Source organism: Sapajus apella, unplaced genomic scaffold (assembly GCF_009761245.1).
Source record: "Sapajus apella isolate SASKATOON/1434 unplaced genomic scaffold, GSC_monkey_1.0 scaffold54, whole genome shotgun sequence".
NCBI lineage: Eukaryota > Metazoa > Chordata > Mammalia > Primates > Cebidae > Sapajus > Sapajus apella.
The window spans coordinates 14,341,333-14,361,249 of NW_022436994.1; the positions used below are offsets into that span (position 1 = coordinate 14,341,333).

Consider the following 19,917-nt stretch of genomic DNA (forward strand, 5'->3'; position numbering starts at 1 on the left):
ATTTCCAGAGTTCATTATCTTCTTTAGATTTTCAATAGAGAAGCTCATTATAGGATAAGCATAGCTAATCCAAAAATCCAAAGTGTGAAATGCTCCCAAATCCAACACTTTTTGAGTGATGGCATGATTCTCAAAGGAAATGCTCATACGAACAATTGGGATTTTTGGATTAGGGACACTGAACTGGTAAGTATAATGCAAATATTCTAAAAGCTGAAGAAAAACCAAAATCTCAAACACTTCTGATCCCAAGCATTTTGGATAAAGGGTATATAACCTCTTTTAGGCTTCAGTCTAATAAAAATATTTTCTGGTAAGAGTTGTGAGAGAATGTTTTTTAGTAAAGAGATTCAGTGAAGCATGTCCCTTGCCTCCAATTTGAATGGTGCACTAAAGGCTTATGATCACTAAAGTTCTGTTCCTACCAAATCATTACAAATCACAAGTACGTAAAGGTCTATCAGTGAATCAAAAGTATTTCATATAAACAACTCACACATGATACTCCCTATCTGCATTAAGAATATTTGCTCAGGCCGGGAGTGGTGGCTCACGCCTGTAATCCAAGCACTTTGGAGGCCAAGGCGGGCAGATCACCTGAGGTCGGGAGTTCAAGACCAGCCTGACCAACATGGTGAAATCCTGTCTTTTTTTTAAAAAAAAAAAAAAAAAAAAAAAAAAAGAATATTTGTTCAATTAAAAAAACATAGGTAGTATAAAATGAACAATATGAGAAGAGGTAGAATATACATGCCCAAGAAAAGAAGATACACAGTTTTTGTTATTTTTATTTCCCAGACATAGTCTCACTCTGTTGCCCAGGCTAGAGTGCAATGGTACCATCACAGCTCACTGCAGCCTTGACCTGTTGGGCTTAAGCGATACTCCCACCTCAGCCACCTGAGTAACTAGGAATACAGGTATGTGCCACCACTCTCAGCTAACTTTTAAAATTTTTTGTAGAGACAGAGTCTATGTTGCCCAGGCTGGTCTTGAACACCTGGGTTCAAACAATCCTTCCACCTAGGCCTCCATGTTAGGACAGGCTGGGCCACTGCACCAGGCCCACAGGTGTATTTTCCTAACTGACTGAAGAACAAGTATCATCAATACAGGTTGAGCATCTCTAACCTGAAAATCAGAAATGCTCTAAAATCTGAAACTTTTTGAGCATTGATATGATGTTACAAGTAGAAAATTCCACACCTGACCTCATGTGACCTCATGTGGGTTGCAGTCAAAACACAAGTGCACGATACAGTTTATTCAGTGTCCCCAAGACCTTCCTAACCCTCTTCGGCTGCAATGTATCTTTTCTGCACATGCCCAGATTCTCCCATGCACGCATTCCCACAAAGGGTAGTAAAATGGCTCCATGTACACAAACTTTGTTTCACACACATAATTATTAAAAATTGGCTCATGCCTGTAATCCCAGCACTTTGGGAGACCAAGGCAGACAGATCATCTGAGGTCAGGAGTTCAAGACCAGCCTGGTCAAATGGCAAAACCCCGTCTCTTCTGAAAATAAAAAACAACTAGTGGAGTGTGTTAGTGTGCACCTGTAATCCCAGCTATGCAGGAGGCAGAGGCAGGAGAATCGCTTGAACCCAGGAGGTGGAGGTTGCAGTGAGCTGAGATCACACCACTGTATTCCAGCCTGGGCAACAACAGAGCGAGACTTTGTCTAAAAAAAAAAAAAAAAAGTATAAAATTACCTTCAGGCTATGTATATAAAGTGTATATGAAACATAAATGAATTTCGTGTTTAGACTTGGGTCCTATGCCCAAGATATCTCCATATGCATTTGCAAGTATTCCAAAATCCAAAAAAAATCCAGAAACATTTCTGGTCCCAAGCATTTAGGATAAAGGATACTCAATCTGTACTATTTAACGTTTCAGAGGACAGAGAAAGCTTCCAAATTCTTTTTAGCGAGCTAGCCTAACAGTGATGCAAAGTACTGACAAAAATAGAATAAAGACAAAATAGAATGATTGGACTATCACATGAATATGGGGCAAAAATTCTAAGTAAAACATGGTAATAGACAGAATCTAGCACATTAAAAGAATAAACCAAAGCGACCAGGTATGATTCAAACCAGGTACAAGAATGGCTTAGAATTTCAGTAAGTCATAATTTCTGTTATTAATAGGTTAAAAAAAATCATATGAGTATTCTATAGGTTCTAGAATAATATTTGATAAAATTGCTCATAGATTAGTGTTTACTTAATCACACAGAAACTGGCTGTCTTAAAACCCAAACTAGGCCCAGTGCAGCAGCTCTAACCTGTAACCCCAGTGCTTTAGGAGGCTGAAGTGAGGATGGCTTGAGCTCAAGAGTTCAAGGTTACAGTGTGATATGATTTTACCACTGCATTCCAGCCTGGGCAACAGAAAGATACCGCCTTTTTTTTTTTTTTTTTTTACTTTTTACAATGCATGTCTGTAGTCCCAGGTAATTAATTCCAAGCTAATTTTCTTTGTTGTTGAATTTTTAGTAGAGACAAGGTCTCACTATGCTGCCTTGGATGGTCTTGAACTGCTGGGCTCAAGCAATCACCTAGCTTGACCTCCCAAAGTGCTGGGATTATAGGTGTGAGCCACTGAGCCTGGCCGACCCTCTTTATTAAAAGACCCCATCTCTTTAAAAAAAATAAAATAAAATAAATAAATAATCTTTTTTTTTTCTTTTGAGATGGAGTTTCGCTCTTGTTACCCAGGCTGGAGTGCAATGGCGCGATCTCGGCTCACCGCAACCTCCGTCTCCTGGGTTCAGGCAATTCTCCTGCCTCAGCCTCCTGAGTAGCTGGGATTACAGGCACACGCCACCATGCCCAGTTAATTTTTTGTATTTTTAGTAGAGACGGGGTTTCACCATGTTGACCAGGATGGTCTCAATCTTTTGACCTCGTGATCCACCCGCCTCGGCCTCCCAAAGTGCTGGGATTACAGGCTTGAGCCACCGCGCCCGGCCTAAAAATCATTTTTAATGATAAAATAAAAGCACTTCCATTAACATCAGGAGTAAGATAAGGGTGGCCACTAGCATCACTCTTACTTAGCACTGTTCTGGAAGTAGTACCACATTAGAAAAAAAAAATTAAGAGGCAAATGATCATTATTAACTGATAGTGTGATTTCATACCTAGAAAGACCAAAGGAAGCAACTGAAAAATTACTACAAATAATAGATTTCAAAGGGTAAATGGTTATATAATCAATATAACATATACATTTACAACCTCACTCACAGAGAGTATATAACTAAGAATAAAATTAGCGATAACTGTGTAATATATACATGAAGACATTTTAATAATAAGTAACATAAAGGATGACTTGAATAAATAAAGACATCCTGTTCTTGGAACAAACAGAGTGTATTTTGGTAAAGATACAAAGCTCTGCCAGTAAAAAGGCTATTAATTATGAAAATTTAAAATATCTTCATGATTAAAAAAAAATCTAGTAAGTCAAAATACAAAGGACCTGACTCAGAAGTCATCTGATCTGTCTCCTAAAGCTTTCTTTGTCATAAAATTTGTGAAGATAATTTCTTTTCTTTTCTTGAGACAGATTCTCACTCTGTAGCCCAGGCTGGAGTGTAAAGACGTGATCTCAGCTCACTGCAACCTCCTTCTCTCAGGCTCAAGCATCCTTAGCCTCCTGAGTAGCCGGGATTACAGGCGTGTGCCACCACGCTCAGCTAATTTTTGTTTTGTATTTTTAGTAGAGACAGGGTTTTGCCATATGTTGAAAACTGACTTGAACTTTTTCTTTAAGGGAAGGTTGATTGACATACAATAAAATTTACCCTTTTAAATGTATAGTTTAATGTGTTTTGCTAAAAGTATACAGTCATGTAACTACCATCACAATCAAGATACAGAACATTTCTATTACCCCAAAAAGTTTCCTCCTGCCCCTTTGTAGACAATCTTTTCCATCACACTGGTAGCCACTGATAGGATTTCAGGCCTTACTCTTCTGCCTTTTGGATCATAATATATGTAGCTTTTTATGCCTGGCTTCCGTTAGGCAAGGCTTTTGAGACACACAAATATTGTTGCATGTATCAGTGCATGCATCTTTTTTTTTTAAAATTACTGAATAGTATTCCATTGTCTGGATATATCATGATTTATTTATGTTGTTTCCATTTTTAAAAAATTTTATGAGTAAAGCAGCCATAAGCCTTTGTGTACAGGTCTATGTATACACACGTTTTCATTTTTCTTGGGTAAACAAATAGGAGCAGAACTGGTAGGTTGTATGGTGTGTGTTGAAATGTTTTCCAAAGAGTCTGTGCTTTTTTGCATTTCCACTAACAACGTACAAGATTTCCAGTTGCTTTCACATCCTGGTACTGTCCCAGGCTTTTAATTTTAGGCAGTCTAGTGAATATGTAGTGGCATTTCATTATAGTTTTAATTTACATTTTCCTAATAACTAATCATGTTGAGCTCTTTTCATGTAGTTAATTGCCATCCATATGACTCTGGTGTTGAAATCTTTTGTCCATTAAAAAATGTTTGTTCTATCTTTTTAGTGAGTTTTAAGAGTTCTTTATATATTCTGAATCAAATCCTTTCCAGAGATGTATATTGATAATCTTTTCTTCCATTTTGTAGCTTATATTTTCTTGACATGTTTTTTGATGAGTGTTTTTCTTTATGCTTTTGGTGTCCCAAAAATATTTGACAAACTTAAGTGGCAAAGTAACCACTATGTTTTTAATATTTATAAATAAAGACATTATTCAGTTAATAATTTATTATAAAGAGATGGAAGGAAGTCCAGTCAAAAAAATGACATTAGTTATAACTGATACCCTAAACAGTTAAGACCTCCATTTTAAATATGCAATCAAACTCCATAGGAACAACATTCAAAGTAAGAAAATCCCTGAGGCAGTTTTCTACTTTTGAAACATAACAACTTAGTATTTTCAAATTATTCCGTACTGAGTAAGGAGAACACAAAATAATAGCAAAGACTGAACTAAGAACTCTTAAAACTCACTAAAAAGACAAAACAAACTTTTTTTTTTTTCCATTCATGTTTTTTACTAAAACACCCACACAAGTTTCTGTGCAATGTACAAACACCAGCCGGCCCTGGGGCTCCTGCCTCCTCTCTGAGACAAGGAGGTGGGAACCAGACTTACTGATCCAAGCCCCACCCGCCTCCCATGCAAAGACCAAAGCCAAGATTCCAGGCAGCGACATTTTTTAACGGACAAAAGATTTCAACACCAGTGTCATATGGATGGCAATGGTTTAAAGATGGCTTAACATTTTGCCTTGTCTGCAAAATAAAATTTATTTATAAGACTTGCCAGACATGTTGTCAGACATCAAAGCACAGAATCTTAACATCATGAAGGCTCAAATTACTTTATCTCCCTGGGTTTTAGCTTATTTTTAACACTAAGGTTAATATTAATAAAACAGCATATGTAAGATATCTAATACACACAATTAAGTATTCAATAAAGGATAACAAATATTCAGGCATCTTTTTAGAAGACTCTTAACTTTACATGCCACATATATTCAGTCCCCAGTCAGCGCAAAATCATTACCAGTAGCACAAAGGTAAAGCCCTCACCACAGTTAAAATTTATTAAAAAATTTATAAAACACATCAGAAAGTGATGGCTGAGACTTCAAAGATAAAACATTAGCAAATCAAGTGAACCTTGAGGTGACAGTAAGAAAGGAAGTTATAAGGCCAGGCACAGTGGCTCACGCCTGTAATCCCAGCACTTTGGGAGACTGAGGCGGGCAGATCACCTGAGGTCAGGAGATTGTCCTGCCTGACTAACATGGTGAAATACCATCTCTACTAAAAATACAAAAGTTAGCCAGGTGTTGTGGTGGGAGCCTGTAATCACAGCTATGCAATGGAGAACCACCAGGAGTTTTAAAAAGTGAGGAGACACTGGGACTCAGAAGGCAGGAAGAACAGGTGGAAGGCTACAGGTCAATGATGACTTGAGTTAGAAATAGGGAGGAGGAATGGAGGGATCTAAGTGATATTAAGAAAAAAAGAGTCAAATGAACTAGATTAGATGTGAGGGGTAAAGGAAAGTGAGAATTTAAGCCAAAATAACCAACCTCCTAGCTGGAGTGAATATAGGTAAGGAAAAGAAGGGGAACAAGCAGCTTCTGTGGGACCAGGTAGGAGTGGGAGGGGAGAGAAGAGTTAGTGCAAGGAAATGCTGGAAATCAATACTGATCTTTTAAAAGATCAAAATATAAAAAGAAAAATATGAGAGTAGCCTATGAATAAGCAGTTTTCTTACCCTAACCTCAGTAGTTTTGCTACCAGATAATTACCTGAATGTTTTCAGCAATATTGAGAAATAATAAGGTAGAACTTGAAAGGTGAAAAGGGAAATAAAAGACTCATAAACTGCTATTTATATTTTAATATTTGTTTTTAAACTCATGTGATTTCAAAATAGGATTATGTAGTTTAGAAAAGCATTAATAATTAATTGTACAAATATATGTGTGCTTCCATATTCCTGTGCTAATTCTGGAAGGATACATAACCTTTTGATTTTGATCCATGTGAATGTATTACTTATTTGGAAATTAAATACATGTTTTTATTTACTGAATTTAACAGCTACAAAATTGAATAAAGAAATAATGTTCAGCTGGGCACGGTGGCTCATAACTGTTAATCCCTGCATTTTGGGAGGCTGAGATGGGAGGATCACTTGAAACCAGGAGTTTGAGACCAGCCTGGGCAACATAGTGAAACTCTGTCTCTACAAAAAAAAAAAAAAAAATTAGTCAGATGTGGTGGTACACGTCTGTACTCCTAGCTACTCAGGAGACTGAGGCGGGAGGATCATTAAGCTCAGGAATTTGAGGCTGCAGTGAGCTAATATTGAACAACTGTACTTTGGCCTGGGCAAGAGAGATACTGTCTCTACAAAAATAATAATAATGCAGGCTTAGATGCTTAATAGATCCAATTTTTAAAAGAATAATTTATGTAATTTATACCTGCTTTAGAGTCTATGTATGAGCTACAAATTAAGTACATAGCCTGGTAGTTTGAGTTTCTCTTATTGATATATTTATGAACTTCATATTGTGTACGAAAGATTTGTTAATTTAAAAAAATGCACCCACAGAAAATAACTGAATTAACCATGCCTGAATGATCCAGTTTAAAAATGAGTAGGGCACTTGCTTAACTGATTAAGACCATGTATTAGAATAGTGACAGAAAGTTTACTAGTAGACTTTAAAAAAAAAAAGAGAGAGATAGAGTCTCACTCTGTCACCCAGGCTGGCGTGCAGTGGTGCTATTATATCTCACCATAGCCCTGAACTCCTGGGCTCAAGCAATCTTCCTGCCTCAGCCTCCTGAGTAGTTGGGACTACAGGCATGCCTGGTTAATTTTTTCTATTTTTTTGTTCAGACAGGGTCTCGTTATGTTACCCAGGCTGGTCTTGAACTCCTGGTCTCAAGTGAACTTCTCACCTTGGCTTCCCAAAGTGCTGATATTACAGGCATAAGACACTGTGTCTGGCTCATGAATGAGGTATTTTAAAAGAAAAATCTGAGCACAGCCTCTGGTTTACATAAAGACATCTGTTAAATCCCACTCTTTAATACACGTTTCATCAGTAAGTTGGCTCTCTCTTTGTATAGCTGCGTCTCTGATCTTTTGGTGTGCTTCTGGATCTCCTTTTTCTTTTTCCTATGCCTATATTGTGCACCAACATATATTTCTTGAGTCAGGTACTGTGCTCGGCATTGGGAAAGGGTTGGGGGTAGGTTCATAGATGAGCAAGTCAGGATTCTTGACTTCAAAGATCTTAGAATCAAGTAGAGATGGAGCAAGAGGAGGAGGGGAGAGAACGTATTAAATCCTAATACATCATTTTCCCTTTTGCATTCCTTCCCACTTGTCACACTTGCCTTTTTATGTTGTTTTATTGACTTCATAGCTATAATTTTTAATGGCTATGTAATATATCATCCTGTAGACACAAAGCAATTTACTTACCATATACCATAATGTAAGACATTAGAGCTGTTTTGAATTCTTAAAAATTATGACCATCTATTTATTTCTACATTTAAAGTACTTTCCATGAGATAGAATCTAAGAAATGGAAAATTAACAAACTAACTGTTGAAGGTTTATCATGCACATTGTCCAACTGCTTTTTTAAAGTGCTGTACTCCGGCACATGTAACTATGCTAGTATTGCTAGTATCCCTACTGGCAATGAGTATTCTTTTTAAAAACCTGCTACTTACATACTGTTCTCCCATTCCACTATAGTAAGTTTCCTCTGTCATGTGGCATTTCAAAGTTTCACTTTATGGCTCATGGACAAGAAACAGGTTGACAGGTTGGCTCCTTCTCCAAATATTACAACAAATTAGAGTTTATCCTGGGTTGCTAACATGTTCGTTAGAACTCCTAGTTCACCCAGGCTGTGAATTCAAAAAGAAATGTTTTTTGAAGTAGATTTCCAAAATTAGCATGGGAACCAATGTTGCTGCAATCTTTGTATGGGCTGGGTGTGTAGGTAGGATATCGAGCTAGCTTTTCATGTATACTCCTTTAATTAATAGCACGTCCTATCATCCCTTCTGCTCTCCGTTCCTACTGATTCATTGCTTAAAGTCTCTTCAAGACTCAGTGAGGAAGAATAGATTCCACTTACAGGCCTCCCTCCTGGGAATGTTGGGTTGGGGCTTCCTTTGCCCTGCTTCATCCATCAGCACCATCTGTTTTCTGTCTTCTACAACCTAGAAAGTCTCTGCTTTGCTGATGGTCACTCCATCTGTTCCCATTCTCACTGCTATTACAGAATTACACATTTCTGTCTGTAAATTCTTTTTCCTGTCTTTTCATGGGGAGTTGGGGAGAAGAGGAGGTAGACACATATATTTAGTCTACTGGCTTTCACTATGAACTTGAGTTAAAATCCTGAGTTGACTTGATTTGGAACCTCAAAATAGTTCAAGTTTAGAAACTATAAAAAAAATTCCAAGATATTCAATTAAAATAGCCTGTGTTTTAAAGAATATTATTTTTTCACTACCAACTTCAAGGGTAAATCAATTTCCTGATATGGATGACCAATGAATCACAAAAAAACACAAAAGTTTAAGATGGGGATAATACCTGGCATCAGAAACAGTGGGAATGGGGCGCAAATGGGAAAGAAGAGAAAAGAAAGTTAATGGTCTGAACTGCTACAGAGAAGGATTGAAGTGATTCTTCCCCCCCCAAAATGTTTTTTTTTTCTTCACAGCATTGGGACAAGCTGGCTAAAACTCAAAATTTATAAGAAGACATACTGATCAGTCAAAGCCTTGAAAATTAAGTATTGACATTATTTTTACAAACCAGAAAGATAAAGCTAAAGACTGACTCTACAGCAACAAAGATTCTCTTTGTGCCAATTAACCTTTACTACAGCTCTTTTACAGACCACCTGCTGAATTCTTACTTTGTGGAACTGTGGGTGAAGAGCCAATTCTTTTTATGGAGTAACAGGGAACAGTTTAAAAAGAAAGAAAATATAAACTAGTAATCTTTTAAATTCTGACTTGCTATATGTGGCACCCCACATCCATCCAGTCAGGTTAACCTCTTGGTATATATTATAAGATCCTTTCCATGTAAGTAAAGCATTGAGAATGTCACTTTTTAAATTTAAAGGATCCCTCTGGCACTGAACATAAAAATATATTACCTGAAATTATGTTTAATGACAACTGAGTATTATCAATTACATTCTCCACTACAAATCTGTTTAGCACAGGCTCACTACAAATCTGTTTAGCACGGGCCCAATTCCAAGGGCGATCTTGAATGTTGTTGTGTACGCCTAATCCTACCATTCGTGTTTATCACCTCCCAACACACACAGGCACAGGTGGGACTTGAGGTCCTCTTACCCTCCATGTTTTTTCATGACTGTAAAAGTAACATATGCTCATTATATACAACTTAGAGAGTAAAGAGAAGCGAGAAAATGTCACCTTTGGGGCCCTGTCACCAAAATTTTTTGGAATTTTTACTATCTTCTAGGACTACCTTATACAAAGTAGTCAGCCAATCATACACAGGAAGCTAAGAGGGAAATTCCAAGGAAAACAGGAAAAACAAAGGGAAAAAAGGGAGATTAAAAAATCCAATTACCTGGATAGGACAAAAACTTTGGGGAAAAAATAAATAATCTTCCCATTTATTGAATGCTTATTCTGTGTCAGACACTTTTTTCAACTACATACTTAATTATCTCATGAAACCCTCAAGACAACTTTAGACCTATTATTCACATTTTATAGGTGAGAAAAATGAACCGTATCAAGCTTTAAAAATGTGCTCTAGGTCACACTATTGTTGTGAAGCCAGGATTAAAAAAAAAAAAAAAAAATCCACATCCTAAATGTTTGCCATCTAAACTTTATCACCACTATGGAAGAAACTGGTAAGAATGACCTTACAGAAAGGTTAGAGGTAATTTCTTTTAAACATAAAAAGATAATTCTCATGGGTGGCACAGAAAAGCTACCCAAATCATTTTATAAGATCAGTGGTACCAAAATAGCAATAATCACATCAAAAACTACATTGCCATCTCATTTATGAACAGAGAAATTTCATAAAATGCCAACACCTGAAATTTACCTCTCAGTACACAAATAATCCATTACAGTTTAGTGTGTTATACAGTCGACCCTTGAACAACACAGGGATCGGGGCACCGAACCAACTCCCCCACCCCTACTGTGTGCAGCTGAAAATCCAACTTCTGACTCCCACAAACTTAACTACGAATAGCCTACTTGACTGGAAGCCTTACCAATAACAAAATAGTCAATTAACACATATGTTATATGTAATATATACTGTATTCTTATGATAAAGTAAGCTAGAGAAAAGAAAATGTTAGACAAATTGTAAGGAAGGAAAATGCACTTACTAGTCATTAAGTGGAAGTGGATCATCATAAGATCTTCATTCTCATCATTTTCATGTTGAGTAGGCTGAAGAGGAGGAGGAAGAAGAAGGATTGGTCCTGCTGTCTCAGGGGTAGCAGAGGAAAAAGAGGTGGAGGAAGTGGAAGGGAGGCAGGAAAAGCAGGCACACTCAATGGAGCTACAGAAATGCACTGTAATTAGATTTTTTTGCTTTTTCATTTTTCTAAAAATGTTTTTATATGGTACCAATCCTTCTTCCACTGTTTGCTTTAGTTTTAGTGCTCATATCATAGGAGAGTTTATGATGTAAATGAAATCAAAAACAGTCTTGAAGAATAAGAACCATTCTGCTAGATTATTTAATGTCACTTTGTTTTACGGCTCTGATCTTCTAGGTCTCCTTTCTCATCCCCCTGCATCAGTTCAGACGCACTGATCTCTATCAAGCAGACTTTTGTTCCCCCTCCCACTTTTTAAAATTTTTTTGCCACATCCACAACCTCTTTCAAGATTTCCTTGATTGGCTATGTCATAAATTTTGTGACACAGTCATGACATAACATTTAGACACAGTTTTCTCCAGCAGGAGTTTATTGTTTGGGGCACAATCGCTTTCACAGATTTTTCTATAACAATGTGGCATCGTCAATGATGTAAGCCTTTAAAGTTTTCATGATGCTCCTTCTATTGGGATCCTCCACAGCACCCCTTTCCACAGAGTGCTGTATGTAATGAGCCTTCCAGGCCCTTATGTCCCCCAATCAGGAAGCTGAATTAGAGACATTGTGTTTGGTGGCAAGTAGGCCATCTCAGTGCCTTCGGTTTTGACCTCATGGGGTTTGGGGTGGCCAGGGGCATTATCCAATATCAAATGAACTTTAAAAACCAATCCTTTACTGGAAAGGTACTTTCTGATTTCAGGGACAAAGCACTGATGAAAGCAATCCAGAAAAAGGGTTCTTGTTGTCCAGGCCTTCTTCTTGTACAATAACCTAAAGACTGGCAGCTGGTGTTTATCTTTTCCCTTCAAGACTTGGGGATTAGCAGCTTTATAGATAAGGGCAGCCATGATCATAAATCCAACTGCACTTGCATAAAATAGTTGAGTTAGCCTATTCCTTTCCAGCCTTAAATCCTGGTGCTTGCTTTTCTTCCTTACCAACAAAAGTCTCTTGTGATTTTTTAAATTTTTCCAGAATAGGAAAATTTTGTCTGGATTAAAAATCTGTTCAAGCAGATATCGTTTCTCTTCAATGATTCTCTTAATGGCTTTTGGGAATTTACCTGCTGCCTCTTGGTTGGCAGAAGCTGCTTCTCATGTTTTGACATTTAAAAAGCCAAACCTCTTTCAAAAATTATCAAACCATCCTTTGCTGGCATTAAATTCTCCAGCTTTAGATCCTTCACCTTCCTTTCAGCTTTAAGTTGCCATATAATGACTTTGCTTTTTCTGGAATCACATTAGAGTCTAAAGGTATGGCTTTTTGTCCTTAGACCCAGGGACAGATTGGAAAGGTATGTCTTTCTTATAGCAACCTGGCACTCTCATAAAAGCTGCATTTTCAATATGATAAAAAGGTATTTTGCAACAAGTACAAGGTTTTTGTGCCTGCTGCTATCGCTGTAGTGAAAGCTTCACATATTTCTTTCCTTTTCTTTTTTTTTTTTTTTTTTTTAACAATGATCCTTATGCTGGATTCATTTATCTTGAAATGGTAGGCAATCATAGCTGCAGACCTCAATCTATGGTGCATATCAGGCAATTTAACTTTTTTCTTGTAATGTTGACTTTTCTCTGCTCTTGGGATCATGATCCTTCCAGAATCACCAGTAACATTTCCTATGGGCCTCATGGTGTTATTCAAAGTTTACAATATTGTACAAACACTACATTTCCTGGAGAGATGAACTGCTCACACAGAGATAATTAGTGTCACATGGCATTTGAAGCAGATATTTGCAACACTTGAGCTCACCAATAGCAACAGGAGGAAGTTATAAAATTATTATAGTATCATATGCACTACAGTTAATTTTACTGAATCATTACATTGGTTTACATTTCTCTTGATTGCGAATGATGCCACATATAGTTGTGTTTGTATCTGATATGATTTGGTTGTATGTCCACCCAAATCTCATCTTGAATTATAGCTCCCATGACTCCTACATGTTACAGGAAGGACCCAGTGGGAGACAACTGAATCATGGGGGTGGTTTCCCCCATACTATTATCATGGTAGTGAATAAGTCTCACTAGATCTGATTGTTTCATAAGGGGTTTTTCCCTTTTAGCTTAGCTCTCACATTCTCTCTCATCTGCTGCCATGTAAGATATACTTTTCACTTTCTGCCATGATTGTGAGGCCTTCACAGCCACAGAAAACTGTGAGTCCGTTAAACCTCTTTTTCTTTACAAATTACCCAGTCTTGGGTATGTCTTTATCAGCAACATGAAAACAGACTAATAAAGAAAACTGGTACTGGTAGAATGGGGTGTTGCTGTAAAGATACCCAAAAATGTGGAAGCGACTTTGGAACTGGGTAACAGGCAGAGATTGGAACAGTTTGGAGGACTCCAAAGAAAACAGGACAATGTGGGAAAGTCTGGAACTTTCTAGAGACTTGTTGAATGGCTTTGACCAAAAATGTTGATAATGATATGGACAATGAAATCCAGGCTGAGGTGGTCTCAGATGGAGATGAGGAGCTTGTTGGGAACTGGAGTAAAGGGGATTCTTGCTATGTTTTAGCAAAGAGATTGACGGAATTTTGCCCCGGAACTAGAGATCTGTGGAACTCTGAACTTGAGGGAGATGATTTAGGGCATTTGGTGGAAGAAATTTCTAATCAGCAAAGCACTGAAGAGGTGATTTGGTTGCTGTTAAAAACATTCAGTTTTAAAAGGGAAACAAGGCATAAAAGTTTGAAAAATTTGCAGCCTGATAATGTGATAGGAAAAAACCCACCATTTTCCAAGGAGAAATTCAAGCCAATTGCAGAAATTTGCATAAGTAACCATGAGCCAAACGTTAATAACCAAGAGAATGGGGAAAACATCTCCAGGGAATGTCAGAGACCTTTGTGGCAGCCCCTCCCATCACAGGCCCTGAGATCTAGAAGAAAAAATGCTTTCATGAGCTGGGCCCAGAGGCCCCCTGCTGTGTGCAGCCTAGGGACTTGATGCCCTACCATCCAGCCACTCCAGCTAAGGCTAAAAGGGCCAAGGTACAGCTCAGGCTGTGGTTTCAGAGGGTGCAAGCCCCAAGCCTTGGCAGCTTCCACATAGTGTTGAGCCTGTGGGTGTACAGAAGTCAATGATTCAGGTTTGGGAATCTGCACCTAGATTTCAGAGGATGTATGGAAACGCCTGGATGTACAGGCAGAAATTTGCTGCACGGCAGGGCCCTCATGGAGAACTTCTGCTAGGACAGTGCAGAAGGGAAATATGGGGTTGACGCCCCCACACAGAGTCCCCACTGGGGCACTGCGTAGGGGAGCTGTGAGAAGAGGAGCACTGTTCTCCAGACCCCAGAATGGTAGATGATCCACTGATATCTTGCACCATTCACCTGGAAAAGCCACAGACACTCAACATCAGTCCATGAAAGCAGCCAGGAGGGAGGCTATACCTAGCAAAGCCACAGGCACAGAGCTGCCCACAACCATGGAAACCCACCTCTTGCATCAGTAACCTGGCTGTGAGACATGGAGTCAAAGAAGATCATTTTGGAGCTGGATTTGAATGCCCTGCTGGATCTGGGACTTGCATGGGGCCTTTGGCCCCTTTGTTTTGGTCAATTTCTCCCATTGGGAATGGGTACATTTATCCAATGCCTGCGCCCCCACTGTATCTAGGAAGTAACTAACTTGCTTTTGATTTTACAGATTCATAGGCAGAAGGGACTTGCCTTATCTAGATGAGATTTTGAACTGTGGACTTTTGAGTTAATGCTAAAATGAGTTAAGACTCTGGGGGACTGTTGGGAAGGCATGACTGGTTTTGAAATGTGAGGAGATGAGATTAGGGAGGGGCCAGGGGCAGAATGATATCATTTGGTTGTGTCCCCACCCGAATCTCAACTATAATTGTAGCTCCCATGGATGCCCACCTGTTGCGGTAGAGACCCGTTGCGAGAAAAGGGAATCATGGGGGTAGTGTCTCCCATGCTATTCTTTTGGTAGTGATTAAGTCTCATGAAATCTGACTGTTTTATAAGGAGTTTCCCTTTTAGCTTGGCTCTCTCATTCTTTTGTCTGCCACCATGTAAGACATGCCCTTCACCTTCCACCATGATTGTGAGGTCTTTACAGCCACAGGAAAGTGAGAGTCCATTAAACCTCTTTTTCTTCATGAATTATCTAGTCTTAGGTATGTGTTTCATGTCAGCAGCATGAAAACAGACTAATACAGTATAATAAATTTTAACTTTTTATAAGATTTGTGTACATTTTATGATAATAAAATAATAAACTAGTATCTGCATATATTTAATGCATTCATGTATACTTATTTTTGATATTTCTAGGTTATATGGCTCATCTGCAAGTTTTTTCAAATTGTTGTTAAATCTCTAAAATAATTTCCAATATATTTATTGAAAAAAATCTGCATAAGTTAACCACTGCAGTTCAAACTTGTGTTGTTCAAGGGTCAACTGTATTCCAAAAATGCAATACTAGATTAATATTAAGCATAAAAATACAATCACATACATAAGACCAATGAGAAAATTGACATAATCAATGGTAGTGAAAAGAAAAAGTTATTCAGAGAAGGCAAACCCATTCAAAAAAAAGACAGAAGAAATAAACATTGGATAAAATTCAGTATTCCTTCCTGATAAACATTCTGAGTTAAGAACCAGAGACTGCCTCTTATAAGTGTTATGTATTTCTAAAGAAATGCATCACAAGTGAGAGTCATTTTTTAAATTATTTTTTTCAGATGGAATCTCACTCGGTCACGCAGGCTGGAGTGCAGTGGTGTGATCTTGGCACTACAACCTCCACCTCCCAGGTTCAAGCGATTCTTCTGCCTCAGCCTCCCAAGTAGCTGAGACTACAGCCATGTGCCACCATGCCTGGCTAATTTTTGTACTTTTTTAGTAGAGACGGAGTTTCATCATATTGGCCTGGCTGGTCTCAAACTCCTGATATTGGCCTGGCTGGTCTCAAACTCCTGACCTTGTGATCCACTTGCCTCAGCCTCCCAAAGTGTTGGGATTACAGGCATGAGCCACCATGACCAGGTTTAAATTGTTTTTAATTTAAAAAATAATTTTTTTTTAAGAGGGGGCCGTGGGCAGCCCAGGTTCAGACGTCTCAGCCACAGGCATCAAGGGCTGAGAACTGTGCACAGCCCCCTTGGAGAGTGTATTCCTTTTATTATTTTTTGAGGGTCATTTTTATACAGGAGCCACACTAAACCTATCTGTATTTTTAAAAAATATACATGCCACTAAAGCAAGTACAACTCATTTTTAAAGAATGCAAATTAGAGAGAGTATACTAGTGAGAGGTAGAAGGATGTTCGGAACTCTTTTCTGGGTTTTAGTACTCCTTTCTGCGGTAGCTAATGAATTAAGAGACAACTTTTGCTCATAATTTTGGGCTTATTTAGAGCCTACTTACCCAGAGATTCCAAACCAGAGATTAATAATAACAGCATAACACACAAATTACCATCAACAGATGCTGTTCAAAGAAACTCCATTTTCTCTTGGCTACAATAAAATTATGAATCATGTAGATAAGCTGCATTGTGAGTCATAACTAACTTAATGACCAACTATAGCCTGCTCACTACTGTTAACTCCCTTTTTCATGAAAGACAAAAGTGTATTTGAAAAGTACAAAATCTTAAGTTGAAATTATACAAAAGATAATGTGAAGTTATATACTAGGAGAAAAAAGAGACTGGAATATTCCCTGAAAATCATAAAACATCTTGTGGCAGTTATATTTTTTCTTCCTAAGATTGAGTACTGATAAGTCTAAATTTAAGACTTGATCATATTTTCATTTATTTAGAGACAGAGTCTCTCTCCCTTGCCCGGGCTGAAGGGTAGTGGTGCGATCTCAGCTCACTGCAGCCTCAACCTCCTGGGGTCAAGCGATCCTCCTGCCTCAGCCCTCTTTATCACCCTGACAGTAGCACCACCACATCTGGCCAATTTTTTTGTTATTTTTTTCTAGAGGTGGGGTTTTGCCATTTTGCCCCAGGTGTGAGCCATTACACCCAGCCCATATCTTAAAATTTTAAGTAACAGTAATTTATGAAGTCATATACTTAGTTTCCGTCCGTATCAGACAACTGATTACACCAAAAACATATGCATCTATATGCAAAGTCTGCTTAAGCCAAGTATGGTGGCACATGCCTGTAGTTCCCACTACTCAGGAGGCTAGGGCGGGAGAATGGCTTGATCCCAGGAGTTTGAAGCCAGCCCGGGCAACACACCATCTCCAAAAAAATTAAAACCATCTCTAAAAACAATAAAAACACCTATAGGTGTTTTTAACCAGAAGTATGACTCAGAATCAGCTTTTTTAAAAATGGACCCATCCATGAAGATCCTAATTCACCAGCCAAGGATGCAGACAGTGTACATATATTTTGTAAAAAGCTGTCAAGATAACTGTAGTGAAACAATACGAAACTCCAAACACATACAAAAATACAAAAACAGCAGTTTCATATGGTTTAATAGAAAGTGGCTGGGAATAGAAATAGCCAACAGACTGAATATGCTACTTTGTACCAGGCACGCTTTACTAAGTTCTTTATACTAGTTGTTCAAGTTACTGATAACACTAGGCAAGAAATGGGTAAAAATATACCTTGACTTTGTATAGGGAGGTGAGAGGTTTAGAGAGGTGGCTGAAGGAGAAGAGGAACAGAGTCATGGATGCCACAGTGCAAACCACTGTTATGTCTGTGATGAAGACTACCAGGGTTAATGATGGTAACAGAAGACCACCAGGGAACACTAATTTAAAACAAGCCCTGCATTTAGCAACTGTCTGTGTGCTCAAGAAAGGGACAACGCTCCTCAGTCATTTCCAGCATGTCTAACATCAAGAACATGGACTAGAATGCATGTGCTGTTAATACTCTAACTCACAGAAAGACAAGTAGGAGGAAGAGTGCCCTCTCTTTAATACTCAGAAACAAGAAAATTCAGGTAACTCTGAATTTTGAATTGTTAGTTATATATAGTTCAGTTGACAAGATGCAACTACAATGTACAAAGCATGGGAATAAATTTAAGATACCAGAAAAGGGGTTTGACTCTGCCACTACAAAAAACTATACATTAACTAAAACACCAAAGGGACTGATGCAAAGCCCCTTATATTAATACTGCCTGCCTTTTTACATAAGTTCAGCTGATCACAATAAAAAGTGAAATAGTTTGACACAGTTTACTTAAAATTCTTCAGAGACTCCATATTGCTCATAGGTGAAAATCTAAATTCCTTAATTCTGCCCCTGCTCATTTCCTTTTTTACTCCTCTCCCCTTAATCCTAATATGCCTTGACCCTGACGTATTTTGCAATTTCTATTAATAATATAATTGTGGAAAACTGGGGGAAGTTTGGGTTAAACTATAATAAGCAAAATGAAACAATGGCACTAAGTAAGGTTAACAGACTCTGTAGGAACTGGCATGACATAACCCAAAGAAAAGAAGATATACTTGAAGTGAGTTTACAACAATCACAATTGTTTTCCAAGTGCTATATTCAGATCTACATACCTTTTTAAGAGAAACAATAAACTGGAGTTACGGTATAAAGAAAAAATTAAGAAATAGGAAAAGAAAATCCTTGGTTATCAAAAGTTTAACTAACCACTATGTTATTCTATATATATTGTAGAATTTTATTTGGAACAGTTTTATTGAGGTACAACATACGATAAACTGCACAACTTTAAGTCTGTCCAACTATAATCCTTCCCTTTCCTCTCCCTCCATCTCCCCTCCACACACTGATCTGCTTTCTGTAAATATAGATTAGTTAGTACTTTCTTCAGTTTTGCATAAAAGGAATTATGTAAATATGTACTGTTTTATTGGCTTCTTTCACTAAGCATAATTTTGACATTTATCCCTGTTGCTTGTATGTATAACTCATTTCCTTTTATTGCTGAGTAGTATTCCATGGTATGGATATACTACAATTTGTTTATTGATTCACCTACTGATGGACATTTGCGTGGTTTCAGTTTTCAGCATCTGCTGACAAAGGTGCAAAAGGCAATTCAGTAAAGAAAGAATAGCTTTTTTTTAAACAATCATGCTGGAACAATTAGATATCTATATGCAAGAAAAGAATTTAGAGGCTGGGCGTGGTGGCTCATGCCTATAATCCCAGGACTTTGGGAGGTCAAGGCAGGAGGATTACATGAGCTCAGGAGTTGGAGACCAGCTCGGGCAACATAGTGAGATCCAGTTTCTACAAAAAACAACAAAAAAGAAATTAGCTGGATATAACAGCACATGCCTATAGCTCCAGCTGCTTGGGAGGCTGAGGTGGGAGGACTGCTTGAGCCTGAGAAAGCGAGGCTGTAGTGAGCCATGATCATACCACTGCACTCCAGCCTGGGTTACAGAATGAGATCCTGTCTCAAAAAAAGAAAAAGAATTAGATTCATATCTTACACCATATACAAAAAATTAACTCAAAAGGGATTGTTTCTAAATGTAAAACCTAAAGCCACAAAACTTCTAGAAGAAAGCATACAGCTAGGCATGTGATCATGGGTTAAGCAATCAATGATTTCTTAGATACAGTGTCAAAAGCAAAATCTGTAAAAAGATTAAATTGATAAATTGGACTACATCAAAATAAAAAACTTACAGTCTTTAAAAGTTAAGAAAATGAAAGGATAAGTCACAGACTAGGAGACAATTTTTAGAATT

The 19,917-nt window shown here is 37.9% G+C and overlaps 1 protein-coding gene across 3 annotated transcripts in view; it reads right to left on the reverse strand.

Moving 5' to 3' along the window:
• Nucleotides 1-19,917, reverse strand: part of RALA (RAS like proto-oncogene A) — a 79,954-nt gene that overhangs the window by 29,753 nt on the left and 30,284 nt on the right. Inside the window, exon 2 of one of the 3 annotated variants that reach the window (XM_032244448.1) lies at nt 10,989-11,052. The exons of the other annotated variants lie outside the window; for them this stretch is intronic. The gene's annotated coding sequence lies outside the window, so the exon portion shown is untranslated. The remainder of the gene's footprint in view (nt 1-10,988; nt 11,053-19,917) is intronic. 3 annotated transcript variants of the gene reach the window in all.